Source organism: Urocampus carinirostris, chromosome 10, assembly GCF_059441175.1.
Source record: "Urocampus carinirostris isolate Australia breed hairy pipefish chromosome 10, RoL_Ucar_1.0, whole genome shotgun sequence".
Taxonomy (NCBI): Eukaryota; Metazoa; Chordata; class Actinopteri; order Syngnathiformes; family Syngnathidae; genus Urocampus; species Urocampus carinirostris.
Window position 1 is genome coordinate 1,198,403 of NC_142358.1, and position 11,950 is coordinate 1,210,352.

General features: G+C 45.7%; 1 protein-coding gene across 3 annotated transcripts in view; it reads right to left on the reverse strand.

Annotated features, from left to right (window-relative positions):
* akap1b (A-kinase anchoring protein 1b) overlaps positions 1-7,068 on the reverse strand; it is a 48,659-nt gene extending 41,591 nt beyond the window's left edge. For 2 of the 3 annotated variants that reach the window (XM_088346263.1, XM_088346262.1), the window contains exon 1: positions 6,852-7,068. The gene's annotated coding sequence lies outside the window, so the exon portion shown is untranslated. The remainder of the gene's footprint in view (positions 1-6,851) is intronic. The other variant, XM_088346264.1, reaches the window with a different exon arrangement.
* Between the last annotated feature and the right edge of the window lie 4,882 nt (positions 7,069-11,950).

Genomic DNA, 11,950 nt, shown 5'->3' on the forward strand with positions numbered 1-11,950 from the left:
CTATACGCAGCGGCTTCACGTATCTCTCAAGTCAATCTCTTTACTTTAAGTGTTCTTTTATCTCTCATCTTTTCTTTGATAAATACCTGCTCGGCAACTATTACCTTAAGTCGCCAGGAACTTATTAACCTGGGTCTAAGATTAGATTTAAACTCATTTCACGATTACAACACCAACAACGACATCCCAAAGGACATACGAAGACCACCGGGATCTCCCTGGGTGACCTGCCCGCCCAACAAGCGACGGAGACTGAGGAGGGAACGTAAACAAAAACGAGGCTGTCTGGGAGGCTTAGCGGAGAAGCTAAAAAGGCGACCACACCGACAAGCGCTTCAGAGTATTTTCCTAACCAACGCCAGATCCATCGTACACAAAATCAGTGAGCTTGAGCTGCGAATAGCTACCAACAGCTTCGTACGGAATAGCAATATTTTTGTGTTCACGGAGTCATGGCTTGACCCGCGGATCCCCGAAGCTGCAGTCCAGCTAGCAGGACGCACGCTACACCGATACGACCGCAACGAAGACTCCGGCAAAAAAAAGAGGTGGGGGACTATGCATTTACGTACATAATGCATGGTGCAATAACAGCAGAATTATTGATACACACTGCTCGCCCGATATAGAGTTTCTGGCGGTAACGTGCAGACCATTCTATATACCGCGAGAGCCAACTGTGCTCATTGTGATAGCTGTTTACATTCCTCCGGATGCTAACGCTAGCACAGCGCTAAACCTCCTGCTCGCTGGCATCAACAAACAACAGCTTTCACACCCCGACGGAGCTTTCATTATCGCTGGCAACTTTAATAAGGCATGTTTAAGGACTGTTCTTCCAAAATTCTTTCAACATGTAAACTGTGCAACAAGGGGTGAAAAAACCTTGGACCGCGTTTACAGCAACATCAAAAACGCATACAAAGCTCCCCCCCCCGCACCTAGTAAATTCCGATCACCTATGCTATCCCTTAGCCCCTCATACACCCCCATCCGAAGGAAAACAAAACCTGTAACGAGGACAATACAAACGTGGCCTGAGGGAGCCCTCTCCAAGCTGCAGGACTGTTTTGATCAAACTTGCTGGGAGGTATTTGAACACCATGACCTCCAGAAATTCACGGACACTGTTTTATCCTACATCCGATACTGCACGGATGAAGTCACAGTATATTAAAAAAAGTCAAAATCTATCCAAATCAAAAACCCTGGGTGTCCAGCGAGGTGCTCACCCTCCTAAAACACCGCAACAACGCCTTCAGGTCTGGAGACAAGGCTCTTTACGGGGTGGCCAGGGCTGACCTGAAGAGAGGCATCAAGAAAGCAAAAGCAGCCTACACAAGGAGGATCGAGCACTTCTTCGCTGGAAATGACCCGAGGAGGATGTGGCAGGGCCTTCAACACATCACCAACTTCTAAGGCCACAATCTGGCAACTGTTGAGGCTGAGGCTTCACTAGCTGCGGACCTTAATCAGTTCTTCGCTCGCTTTGAAGCTGGAAGGCCACAAACAGCCACATCACACCCACCAACAACCAGCAGCAACTCCCTCACATTTCAGGAGCATGAAGTTAGGCGTGCGCTGAAAACCATAAACCCCAGGAAGGCAACTGGCCCGGATGGAGTACCAGGGAGGGTACTCAGGGACTGTTCTGATCCGCTGGCTGGGGTCTTCACCACCATCTTCAACTGGTCCCTGTCACAGGCCACCGTCCCACCTTGCCTCAAAACCTCCACCATCATTCCCATCCCCAAAAAGTCAGCAGCGAAAAGCCTCAACGACTACAGGCCTGTCGCTCTTACGCCTGTTGTCATGAAGTGCTTCGAGAGGTTCGTGTCAAAAACTCCCTGCCACTCACACTGGACCCCCACCAGTTTGCCTACAGGGCAAACCGCTCCACTGACGACGCCATAAACACAGCACTTCACACCGTGCTGAAACACCTGGACCACCGGGGGAGCTACGTTAGAATGCTCTTTCTGGACTTCAGCTCAGCCTTCAACACTATTATCCCGGAGATACTGGTGGAGAAACTTGTACACCTAGGACTCTCTCCCTCCATCTGCCACTGGATAATGGACTTCCTCTCCAACCGCCCACAGTCGGTGAAACTCGGTACCCACGTCTCTCCCACCCTAACACTGAACACTGGCTCCCCCCAAGGTTGTCCACTGAACCCCCTTCTTTTCACCCTCTACAGCTCCGACTGCTCACCGACCCACCCCACAAACACTATAATTAAGTTCGCTGACGATATCTTGATCGGCCTCATCTCTGAAGGGGACGAGGCGGCATACAGGGATGAGGTGGAGTCACTTTCAACGTGGTGTTCGGAAAACCACCTCATACTGAACACCACAAAGACAAAAGAACTGATTCTGGATTTCAGAAGGAATAGCAGGAATCCAGCACCACTCACCATAAAAGGAGACTGTGTAGAGTCCACGCTTTCAAATTTCTGGGTGTGCACATCTCCGACGACCTCTGCTGGTCTGCAAACACCAGAGCGGTGGTAAGGAAGGCCCAGCAGTGACTGCACTTCCTGAGATTGCTCAGGAAAAATAATCTACAACAGCAGCTGCGGGTGTCCTTTTACAAAGCCACAGTGGAGAGCATCCTAACATACTGCATTACGGTGTGGTATGCTGGGTGCACAGCGGCAGACAGGAAAAAGCTCCGGAGGATCATCAAACCAGCCCAGAGAATCGTCGGTTGCTCTCTGCCCAGTCTGGAGGGCATTGCCTGCTCTTGCTACCTCAGCAGAGCAGAAAACATCATCAAGGACTTTTCTCACCCCGGCCACCACCTCTTCGACCTGCTACCTTACAGCAAGCGCTACAGGTCACACAAAGCAAAAACAAACAGACTCAGAGACAGTTTCTTCCCCACAGCCATTACCACCCTAAACAGACACCGCACAAAAAACTGAAAACTCTTGAGAAAAACTACCTCACACGAATGTAAAATGGTACTCAAGTACATGCTGACTGCACTATGTTTGTTCACTGCTCAAAACAGACACCGCACAAAAAAACTGAAAACTCGTGCCAACACTACTCATACAATATAATGGTAATCATGTCTATGTTCTTGCACATGTCGATTGCACTACGTTTACTGCTCACCTTGCACAATGTCTGACCATTTCTTTTTTTCTGCACTATGATGTCTATGTTTGCACCAATGCATATGCTGACTATGTTTTTTGCACTATGATGACTTTTGCACCAAATGCAATATTGCACAACCCTTACGATACCAAGGATATTACGATAACACTGTATGTAACATCCCACATGCCGACATTTCTTGTGTAAATACCATGTAAATTATAACTATAGCCTTATCCCCCTTGTTTCATAACCTTATCTTCTCTGTTCCTTTATCTTCTTGGTTCGTACCTCAATGTGAATGTGTAAAACTGGAGTGTCATGCCCAATTTCGTTGTCACAATATGTTAACCCATTTTGTAACAATGACAATAAAGGTATATTCTATTCTATTCTAGCGTATTTCCATAGAAGTATTTCTGTAACATCTTTAGTATTTCCATTATATAATTTTGTAATATGCGTGTAGTATAACTGTGGTTGTACCTCTGTAGTTTTTGAGGCATTTTTGTCGTAATATTTACATAGTAGTATTTATGTATTATATTATTACTGTTGCGGGTAACACGGTGGAGGAGTGGTTAGCGAGTCTGCAGCACAGTTCTGAGGTCATGGGATCAAATCCAGCTACCAGCCTTCCTGTGCAGAGTTTGCATGTTCTACTTGTGCAAGTTTCCACACGGCACTCTGGTTTCCTCCCACATTCCAAAAACTTTCATATCATGTTGATTGACAGGTCCAAATTGTCCCTAGGTGTAGATCTCCGGCAAAACTAACATAAAATGCGACAGAAAAAAAATGAAAATAAATCCAAACAACTTTCCAACATCATTTTTGCCGTTCCATGTATTCCGTTACTCCCCAAGCCTGCACAAAATTTGGTAGTTTTGTTCATGTTTGGTTAAAATATGAAGTATAAAATATCTTTTAATAACCTATTTTCCTTCAATCACAGCATATCGTTTAGCTCCTCAGTGGCTTTGCTTTGCCATTGCATTTTTGCTTGCATTAGTTTGGTCTAGATCAGGGGATGGTGTCATAAGAGACGGCTCAGCTAAAAAGTCTCTGTAGTGCGAAGTGGAAGGAGAAGAGGACGACGAGGTGAGCGGAGAAGATGAGGTAAAATTTTGGACTATTTGATAAAGTTTCAGGAGCGAGCAGAGAGAGTGGGAAAGGTGAGATGGCACAACATTCATTTGGACAGGTAACTTAAAATTAGTTTTACCTGGTTATATCAGTATCAGAAATTATTTTCCCCCCATTTTATTAACACTCCACTTATTGAAACATAAATATTTTGTTTGTTTGTTGTACATGATTCAATTGTTTGTTTGTTTGTACATGATTCAGATTGAATCGTTTCTTGTACATGATTCAATTGTTTGTTTGTTTGTACATGATTCAAATTGAATCGTTTCTCCGGCGCCGTCACGAATGGCAGCCACTCCAGCAGCTCCCGTGTTATTTTCGATTGTTCTCAGTTATTTTCGATTGTTCTCAGCTTAGGGATGCTGCTGGAAAAGTGAATTTCCCTTCGGGGATGAATAAAGTATCTATCTATCTATCTATCTATCTATGAGGGAGTGAGTAGTTAGTCTCTGTGTGCCCTGCAACTGGATGGCAGCCAGATGGGCTCCAGCGCCCCTGAAACCCTACTGAGGATAATAAGGGGTGCAGATATTGGATGGATAGTATGACTTTAGTGGTATTTTTGAAGTATTTATGTAGAAGTATTTAAGAATTTCCATACTAGTATCTTAGCAGTATAGCAGTATTTAAAAAAAATCTGTAGTTGTATTATTGTAGTATTTCTGCCTTAACGTTTCTGTAATTGTATTTTGGTATCAGGGTATTATTGTAGTAGTTTTTGTAGTAATTCTGGACCATTTTTTTCTCAAGTCAAGTCATGTTAATTTGTATAGCCCTTAATCTCAAAAGGCTGCACAGATCAAAGGCCATTGCAAACTACAGACTATTATGGCACCATCCCTTGATCTAAAACCTACTTAAGGGCAAATAATACAAAGATATTGTCAACATAACATATGTTATTCATATGCTATAGAATAGAAGTGTGTTTTAAGCTTAGATTTAAACATTTCCACTGAGGTTGCAGGTCAAAACTCAGGGGAAAGAGCATTCCACAGGACCGGGGCCCGAATGGAGAACGCTCTCGAACCTGCGGATCTCTTCTTGACTCTTGGGATCAATAGTAGACCAGCATTTTCAGAGCGAAGGCTCCGGACTGGAACAAAGGGGGAGATGATATCTTACCAAAATAAAGATAATATTTTGACGGTTTTTTGTTTGGTAGGCTGGCTGAAGTAGCATAACGGGCCGCATGTGGCCCGCAGACCATAGTTCTACCCTGAATTGTATGCTCAGCAGCCCCAGAGCTATGAACCCAAAATCGCTCAAGATAACCCTACTCATATTAACTAAATGCTAATCATGTTTCTTGACCCCCTAAGTCTACATTTCAGTCCAGCTTGGCGACATATCCAAATAGAAAAGAAAACATGTATTCAGAGACAGCGACGCGTTTTATCTGACGAATAGTTCCATCTGGTCCCTCACGGTTTCGTTTCCTTTCACCATTGATTTTAAGACACGGTAAAAAGTTAGCTAGCCCTCATATTAGCATTGACGACCTGCAGCGTGTTATGGAATCACATCCGGGTGTGTTTCCCCTTGCGACATTATACGAAAGAGCAAATAACATTTCATATATTGAAGTTTAGCATACATCCTCAAATGTTGCAAAGCTGAGGAATACTCCACAACAACCCCAAATAAGAAAAACTGCAGCTGAAAACACTGAAATAAATATAACGTTGGGTGACAACAGTAATGACTTATGACGATATAGCCATACGCCATAATACTCGATGAACGTTGTCGTTCACGACATTAACATACAGTTTATTTGCGTGTTTATGGTGGCACTATTGCAGTTCTGTTAAAATGAAGTGTTGACCGGGGTTCAAGAACAAACAGTCACCGACAGAAGTGACCTAATGCTAAATGACACTGCTGGCTGCTCGGGGTGGCCACTGTGTTTGACGTAAACAGGCCACCAATCAAAATTCATAAAGCCATATTTATATGTAAAGTTATATCAGTTTCACTGTAACATCGCATCAGTTAAACATTTTGAACTACTAACACTTTACAGGACAACGCTGTAAGTTATACATCATGCTGACCCACACAAAACCTTAATATCCTCTTTTCAAGCTAACAATGCGTGTAAAAAAATAAATAAAAGGAAAACGCATGACATCGCCTGCCTACGTAAAGGCCATTTAAATAAGAAGCCCTCAACTGAACGGGCCTCAGACCTTGACATTACAATGCTAGCTAGCCAGCCGAAATCAAATCAGTTTTTACATGTGCAGCTTGGTGCACGCATCATCTCGCGTTGCAATGGCGTAAAATGTGAGGAAAAAGTGAGGATTTATCCAAGTTAGATTAATATCTCGAGGTGATAAAAGCAAACTTAACGACTAAAGTTTCGGATGGAAGTCAATCAACGAGGCAGACGAACAAACGACAGAGGGTTTTAAGGATCTAGGAGAATGCACAAAAGACACACGATTGTTGACAACGTCAAGAGGTTTTAAAAAGAGATAACTTTGCGTTGCATCGCCGTCAGTAGAGATGACCTAGCCATGCGGACAGCACACGCAGTTAACTACAGGCTGACTGTGTGGGACAGTTGCAAGTAAACATGTCTCTTACCGTCTTTAAGTTCCTTGATTTCGCTGAGAGAAACGTAGTGGACGACGGTTTAAGGGCGAAACAAACGTTACAATATTGAGTCAAAATCTCACCCCACGTGTGGTCAGTGAGTACCAGACCAAAAAGACACACTGACATAAATAGGACATCTACTGAAATCTCGCAATGTCTCTCTCTTATTGGAGAGTCGCTGTTGGTCCCATGTAGTCTCGCGATATGTCAGGGGTTGGCTATATTATAGCTGCGTTGGGTTTATAAATTGGCCAAGGGACTGATGCTGGAGACCTATCAATTGTTTTCATTTGATATTTAGTTTGAGGTATGTCTGTGCTATTTTTGTACTATTGTAACGGGACACAGGTGGATGGTCTAGCTCCAGCTGTATATATATATATATATATATATAAGTCTACAACTTGGTGCCCACAAGAACCAGGGATTTTTTGGTCAAATGATTTTTTTTCGTGGTCGACTCAGTCAAATTAACCCTACATCCTACTCTTTCTTTCTTTCTTTCTTTCCTTCTTTCTCTGTGATAGTATTACTGTAGTACTATTTATGTAGTATTTAGAAAGTTGCATTTTTGTAGTATTCCCTCAACAATTGGTCCTTTTTTTAGTAGTATTTTCTGTGGTATTTCAATCGTAGTATTTTTGTAGAATTTTGTAGTAATACTGTTTGTGGCATTGTTGCAGTATATTTGTAGTATTTCTGCAGTGTCCATCTGTCGTGATTACCTAACTGGAGCCACCTGAGGTAATCAGCTGGTGTGCTGGAACGCGATTTCCTGATTGGTGGAAGCTTTCTACATAAGCTGTCAGCGTCCAGAGATGGACGTTCGAGTGTACTCCTCGTTTCCCTGAGTGAGCCTCCAACATTCAAGGTACCACGATCCCTTTGTGTATTCCAAGTCTGATTCTCGTTGCCTGACCCTTGTCTGTTAAAAGTTTACGATCTACTCTTCCGTCCCGGCCACCGACTTACCTGCTACGTTACTCGTCACGCGTTTCACCACGGAGTTGCCATATCGTCCAAAGAGGCTTTCTGCTACCAAGAGCCGACGTCCCAAGCCTGCTCCACCGAACCTTGTCCAAATAAATCCTTTAACTGACGCTATTGGATCCGAGTGCTTGTTCTGGTCCATGACACCATCCATTATCTGCAACGCTTATCCTCAGTAGGGTCACGGGGGCGCTGGACCCCATCACAGCTATCTTCGGGCAGTGGACACCCTGAACTGGTTGCCAGCAAATCGCAGGGCACACAGGGACAGACAATTCGCTCGCTCATTCACACCTAGGGACAATTTGAACGGGCCAATTAACCGTATATGCATGTTTTTGGAATGTGGGAGGAAACCGCAGTGCCCGGAGGAAATCCACACAAGCATGGGGAGAACATGCAAACTCCACACAGGAGGTTTAATCTCAAGACCTCAGAACTGTGCCGCACACCTGCTAACCACTGCGCGGCCGTGCTGCCCGCCTTATTTACTATTACAAATATATTGTCATTTTACCAGTTTAATTTGGCGGGCCGGGTGAAAAAGCCCAATAGGCCGCATGTGGTCTGCAGGCCATAGTTTGCCCATCCTTGCTCTTGAATTTTAGGAAACAGTTGTAATAAATGTGTTGCGTATATGCGGCTGCATTAGGTTCTGAGGGCCGCCCAACTCTGCTGTTTTTTTCTCTCTCAAATTGTTATCTCTTTACCTCCATCTCTTTCTCTCCTTTTTACCAGTTCTCTCTCCCTTTTGTACTTTCTCTTTCCCCTTTTCTCTCACTCTCTTTCTCTTTTCATCTCTCTCTTTCTTTCTTTCGTTATCTGTCTCCCTTTGTCTCTTTCGTTCTCACTTTCTCTCTCTTTATTACTTTCTCCCTCTTTTTCTGTCTCTATCTCTTCTCTCTTACTTGCTTACTCCTATTTTCTCCGTTTCGCTCTATTGTGTTCTCTCTATTTCGCTCTCTCTTCTATCTTTTTATCCCTTTCTTTTCTTTTTAATTCCCCCCTCTTTCTTTCTTTCCCTTTTTCTCTTTAATCTACAAATCTGGGCCCCTGTGAGATTTTCTTTCTAGTTTTTGGCCCCCAGATAAAATGAGTTTGACACCCCCGGAGATTCGGAGATAGCGTTAAAAGTGTAACTAACTTTTTTTTAGAGAGGCACGTTCAGGTTATTATTATATTAACTCTTATCATATCATTAGTTTGTCAATCAAGCGTGTCTGTTTGTGATTGAGTGACAGCAGAAAAAGCACGCTACAGTGGAAACCTGAGTGATTTGCTGTTACTATAACATTAGTCTGTTAATCTGGCTTTAAAACAGGAATGCCCACACTTTTCAATTTGCAAGCCCTGATGAAAACTCAATGCACTTTTTGTTCAGTGTCAGCATTTTCATTTAACCAACAAGCTGATTATTAAGTCTCAGATGCAGCAGAGAATCTCTCTCCGTTGATCCTACTCCTCCCCTCTTTGTTTCTCTTTGCTATTCTCCCAGTGCATTTCGATTGGATAAGCGACCGGGGGCCGAGCCTTGAAGCAGGAACAATAACGTTAGAGCGGCAACTTAGCTAACTCGTCCCTAAATGCCTGTGTCTGTGATAGAAAAGTGTGTTCGCGATTAAGAGATAGCGTAAAAAGTGTAGAAAACTTGTTTTAGGGAAGCATGTTCAGGGTGGAAACTGATATATCAGGTCTTATCATAACAATAATTTTGTTTTTGTGATCAATAGAGAGCATAAAAAGCATGCTAAAATGGAAACCTGAGTGATTAGCCATAGTTCATCAGTCTGGCTCTCACACGTTTAAACTTGCTCGCTTCGTTGAAATTTCTATGCACTTTTTGTTTTAAAGTAATTTAAGTCATGTTGGTTGTAGTGTCAGGGAACAGAACAAGCACTCGGATCCAATAGTGTCAGTTTTATAATTTATTTGGACAAGGGTCGGTGGAGCAGGCTTGGGACGTCGGCTCTTGGTGGCAGAAAGTCTCTTTGGACGGAATGGCAGCTCCGTGGTGAAACGCGTGACGAGTAACGTAGCAGGTAAGTCGGTGGCCGGGGCAGGAGAGTAGGTCGTAAACTTGAATGTTGGAGGCTCACTCATGGAAACGAGGAGTACACTCGAACGTCCATCTCTGGACGCTGACAGCTTAAGTAGAAAGCTTCCACCAATCAGGAAAGCGCGTTCCAGCACGCCAGCTGATTACCTCAGGTGGCTCCAGTTAGGTAATCACGACAGAACCCCCCCCCCTCAAGGGACGGCTCCAGAAGTCCCCCAGGGAAAAAAAAAAAAAAGATCCAAAACACGTCACATGGGAACACCGGTAATCCAAGGGAACAAAAAGTCACAGGCCAGTTACAAATAATCCCCCAAAACCCAAAATACATCACCAATAATCCAAAATAGAGGGTCCAGTGGTCGTCCGACGCACCCCAGAAGGTCCACAAACATCACACCTCAGAATTCTTCTGAATGGACACCCCTTCGTCCGCATCTGAAGGGGCGGTAGCGGGTGGGTCCGCAGGTGGAGGGTAGCAGCGCCGGACCCACAAGGACGACCACGGTGCGGCGCTGGTTGGTCTGGATGTAGTCGATGGAACTCCGCCACAAGAGATCGGTCCAGGATCTGCCTGCCGGGAACCCATGATTTCTCCTCTGGACCATATCCCTCCCAATCGACCAAGTACTGGAAGCCCCGACCTCTGCGTCGGGAGCGGAGCAGGCGGCGCACTGTATAGATAGGCTCCCCGTCCAAGGAGCGTGGAGCCGGGGGAGGAGGTGGAATGGGTGCCAACGGGCTCTGGCTGACGGGCTTGATCCGGGAGACATGAAATGTGGGGTGCACTCTCATAGATCTTGGTAGACGGAGACGGACTGCTGAGGAGTTGATCATTCTTACAATAGGAAACGGGCCAAGATACCGAGGAGCCAGTTTCCTCGACTCAACCTTCAGCGGTAGATCAGCGGATGCTAGCCACACCTTCTGGCCCACCTGGTAATTCGGAGCAGGACTCCTCCGTCGATTAGCCCCGACTGAATGAGCCTTGCCTGCCCGAAGGAGTGTGGCCCGAGCACGAGCCCATGTTCGCCGACAGCGGCGTGCGTTCGCCGTAGCTGACGGGCAGTTAACTTCCTCTTCTTGACTAGGGAACATAGGAGGTTGGTAGCCATATACGCACTGGAAAGGGGACATTCCCGTGGAGGAGCTAACCAAAGAATTGTGAGCATACTCCACCCATGCCAATTGCCGAGCCCAAGACAACGGTTCACTAGAGACCATACAGCGAAGTGCTGTTTCCAGATCTTGATTCACTCGTTAAGACTGACCGTTGGATTGAGGGTGAAACCCCGATGAGAGGCTGACTGACGCACCCAACAGACGACAGAACTCCTTCTAAAACGAGGACGAGAATTGGGGACCCCGGTCAGAAACAATGTCCAGAGGGATGCCATGGAGGCCGAACACGTGTTGCTGGACTATCAACGCAGTTTCCTTGGCAGAGGGGAGCTTCGGTAGTGCCACGAAATGGACCATTTTACTGAACCGGTCCACGATAGTGAGTACAGTCGTCATCCCCTCGGATACTGGCAGCCCCGTAACAAAGTCCAAGGCGATGTGGGACCATGGCCGGCGGGGAACCGGGAGTGGATGTAATAGACCAGCCGGACGTTGGTGGGACGCTTTGTTCTGGGCGCACACTTGACAGGCGGAGACATATTCCCGAACGTCCTTGGCCATGGAAGGCCACCAGAAGCGTCGGGACAAGAAACTGTGAGTCCGAGCCGACCCCGGATGGCAAGAAAAGTGAGAATTGTGCCCCCATTGGAGGACCTCGGACCGTAAGGTTTCGGCGACGAATAGTCGACCCTCGGGACAGGAGCTGGGACCCGCCTGATCGGGTAATGCCTCTCTGACTCGGGACTCGATATCCCAGGAAACCGCCGCCACCATACGGGAAGCCGGAAGGACCGTTGCAGGACCCTGAGGTATTTAATTGGAATTCTGGAATTGCCGGGAGAGCGCGTCGGGCTTCACATTACGAGATCCGGGTCTGTAGGACAGAGTAAAGTTAAAGCGGGTGAAAAACAGGGCCCAACGT